The sequence below is a fragment of the Bombina bombina genome, chromosome 6 (assembly GCF_027579735.1).
Source record: "Bombina bombina isolate aBomBom1 chromosome 6, aBomBom1.pri, whole genome shotgun sequence".
Classification (NCBI taxonomy): Eukaryota; Metazoa; Chordata; class Amphibia; order Anura; family Bombinatoridae; genus Bombina; species Bombina bombina.
In genome coordinates this window covers 988,582,776-988,586,711 of record NC_069504.1, presented here as the reverse complement: position 1 = coordinate 988,586,711, position 3,936 = coordinate 988,582,776, and positions in this window count along the sequence as shown.

Sequence of the window (3,936 nt, the reverse complement as noted above, 5' to 3'; positions counted from 1 at the left end):
ATTTTTCCACAGCCTGACCCTTACACATTCTTCACAATGAGGTCTAGATTACAAGCTGAGCACAACTGATAACAGCACACTACAGTGGTTACCTCCTGCTATGTGTTTCAACCCTGCAATGGCCACTTCATCATGGATTCTGCACTGCTTGGTTCTTACCAATTTACCATCTTAAAAAGAGTTTAACACTAAACCTACCGCCATGCTGCTTCAATAATAGTTCAGTATGGACAAGATGTCCAGTATAGTAGCTGACATTGCAGCCACAGCAATAAAAAATGAATGGCCATTTGAAAGATGTTTCGCATGCTTGCAAGCAACAGATGTATGCCAAAAATAACATATTGCAACCAATTTAAAACAACTTTCCAATATACTTCCATTATCAAAATGTGCACATTCTTTTTATGTGCATACTTTCTGAGGCTCCAGTTCCTACTGAGCATGTGCAAAAGTGCACAGTATATATGTATATTCATTTTGTGATTTGCTGATAGCTGTCAAATGATACGGGGGGGATTGGTTTAACTTTGAAATTTACCAGAATATATTCTACTGCTCATTTCAAATTCAAAGTAAGTGATATTGGCCCATATTTATCAAGCTCCATACGGAGCTTGAAGGGCCGTGTTTCTGGAGAGTCTGAAGTCTCGCCAGAAACAAAAGTTATGAAGCAGCGGTCACAAAGACTGCTGCTCCATTACCTGTCCACCTGCTCTGAGCAAGAGGACAGACATCGCCAGAAATCAACCCGATCGAGTACGATCGGGTTGATTGACACCCCCCTGCTGGCGGCCTATTGGCCGCGAGTCTGCATGGGGCGGCGTTGCACCAGCAGCTCTTGTGAGCTGCTGGTGCAATGCTGAATACGGCGAACGTATTGCTCGCCGTATTCAGCGAGGTCTGTCGGACCAGATCTGCACTGTTGGATCAGGTCCGACAGACCTTGATAAATAGAGGCCATTGTGTTGTCTTTTTATTGTGTATTTGTCATTTATTAAATTCTAATGTTTTTTAGTGGTTCTTTAATAAAGTTAATTTCAATTGTACCTGAATGTCATGAACTACTATGAGAAGCCCACCTTATTTTTAAAGGGACATTAAACACCTTTTGTGCCCATGCTCCCAAGAATGGCCAAAAAGCAAATTTGTGTAACCTATATTTTCTATAAAATGCTGCAAATTGCCTAAACCAGCTAGTGGTTTGCAGCATTCTAATGAAAAACGAGGTTACAGAACTTGGGCTCTCTAGGGAGCGTGTGCGGCCAGCACACTTTATATACAAATATATAACATCACTTTAAAGTCTGCATCCCATAGAACCTCAGTAAAAGTGTGTACATTAACAATTCCTAGCCATTACCCAGACACATTGGCATAATAGATTGAAGCAAGACATGTGGGATGTAGAGACCAGTTCTTTGAGGTAATGCCCAGACATAAACATCTCCCCAACAGAGCTGCCGCTCACAAAACACAACAGGCTCATTTCCTGCTGATTCCTATGCGAGGCCAGAACAGCTGTAATTATTATTATTGATGGAGAGGAACAGATCTGGACTAGAGCCGAGCCTTTTATAGTATACTGTGTTTAGTTATGTTCACCCTGTGTTGTTTAGTCTGAATAGCTAGCATTTGGTTATAGTCCAACAATGGCTGTGCCCAGAGGTCATTAACTACTTCACTGCCAAAAGGAATGTAGCACCAACTATGGCAGTGGAAGGGTTAAAAAGCTAATTTCAAGTGTACTCACTTTGGTTCTTAAAATTATACCTGCAAAAAGACAACAAAAAATTGGATACATTATTGAGATTTTAAAATCAAGAGGTATTTAAGGCTAAAGGGATCACACATATTAAGCAGCTGTCAAAGGGCACCATCAAGGCCTGAACTGGTTAATAAACTCACTGTTTTCTTAAAGGGACAGTCTACTCCAGAATTGTTATTGTTTAAAAAGATAGATAATCCCTTCATCACCCATTCCCCAGTTTTGCATACACATATTACCTCTGTGATTACCTTGTATCTAAGCCTCTGCAGACTGCCCTCTTACCTCAGTGCTTTTGACAGACATGCAGTTTAGCCAATCAGGGCAGAATCCTAAATAACTCCACAGGAGTGAGCACAATGCTATCTATATGACACACATGAACTAGTACTGTCTAACTGTGAAAAACTTTCAAAATGCTCTGAGCTAAGTGGCGGTTTTCAACGGTTTTAGAAATCAGTTTGAGCCTACCTAGGTTTAGCTTTTCAAAAATACCACCAAGGGAACAAAGAAAATTTGATGATAAAAGTACATTGGAAAGTTTTTTAAAATTGCATGCCCTATCTGAATCATGAAAGTTTATTTTTGTCTAGAATGTCCCTTTAATTTCTATATACTGCAAACTTGACTGTCCAGTACACCCAGCCATACATTTTATTGTGCACCTAATGGCTCATTCTAATGAATCAGAAGATAAATGGTTTTGGACTGCTAGCAGTTGAAATCACATGATCTTGGCTTTATCATCTGGTACATAAAGATTAGGGTGTCCATAAGTAATCTGAATGTCCCTGGTTGTTTTGTGTATAACAGAGCTTGCTTGGTTTTTAGCTGAGGATTCCTCACATTCGGCTAGAGTTAGAGTTTTGTCGGTAACGACCTGCGTAGCTAACGCTGGCTTTTTTCTGTCCGCACCTTTAAAATAACTCTGGTATTGAGAGTCCACAGAATGGCTGCGTTAGGCTCCAAAAAGGGAGCGTAGAGCATATTTAACGCCACTGCAACTCTCGATACCAGAGTTGCTTACGGACGCGGCCAGCTTAAAAAACGTGCTCGTGCACGATTCCCCCATAGGAAACAATGGGGCTGTTTGAGCTGAAAAAAACCTAACACCTGCAAAAAAGCCGCGTTCAGCTCCTAACGCAGCCCCATTGTTTGCTATGGGGAAACACTTCCTACGTCTGCACCTAACACTCTAACATGTACCCCGAGTCTAAACACCCATAACCTTACACTTATTAACCCCTATTCTGCCGCCCCCGCTATCGCTGACCCCTGCATATTATTATTAACCCCTAATCTGCCGCTCCGTAAACCGCTGCTACTTACATTATTCCTATGTACCCCTAATCTGCTGTCCCTAACACCGCCGACCCCTATATTATATTTATTAACCCCTAATCTGCTGCCCACAACGTCGCCTCCACCTGCCTACACTTATTAACCCCTAATCTGCCGACCGGACCGCACCGCTAGTATAATAAAGTTATTAACCCCTTATCCGCCTCACTAACCCTATAATAAATAGTATTAACCCCTAATCTGCCCTCCCTAACATCGCCGACACCTAACTTCAAACATTAACCCCTAATCTGCCGACTGGAGCTCACCGCTATTCTAATAAATGTATTAACCCCTAAAGCTAAGTGTAACCCTAATACTAACACCCCCCTAAGTTAAATATAATTTAAATCTAACGAAATTAATTAACTCTTATTAAATAAATTATTCCTATTTAAAGCTAAATACTTACCTGTAAAATAAATCCTAATATAGCTACAATATAAATAATAATTATATTATAGCTATTTTAGGATTAATATTTATTTTACAGGTAACTTTGTATTTATTTTAACCAGGTACAATAGCTATTAAATAGTTAATAACTATTTAATAGCTACCTAGTTAAAATAATTACAAAATTACCTGTAAAATAAATCCTAACCTAAGTTACAATTAAACCTAACACTACACTATAAATAAATAAATTAAAAAAAAATACCTACAATTACCTACAATTAAACCTAACACTACACTATCAATAAATGAATTAAATACAATACCTACAAATAACTACAATGAAATAAACTAACTAAAGTACAAAAAATAAAAAAGAACTAAGTTACAAAAAATAAAAAAATATTTACAAACATAAGAAAAATATTACA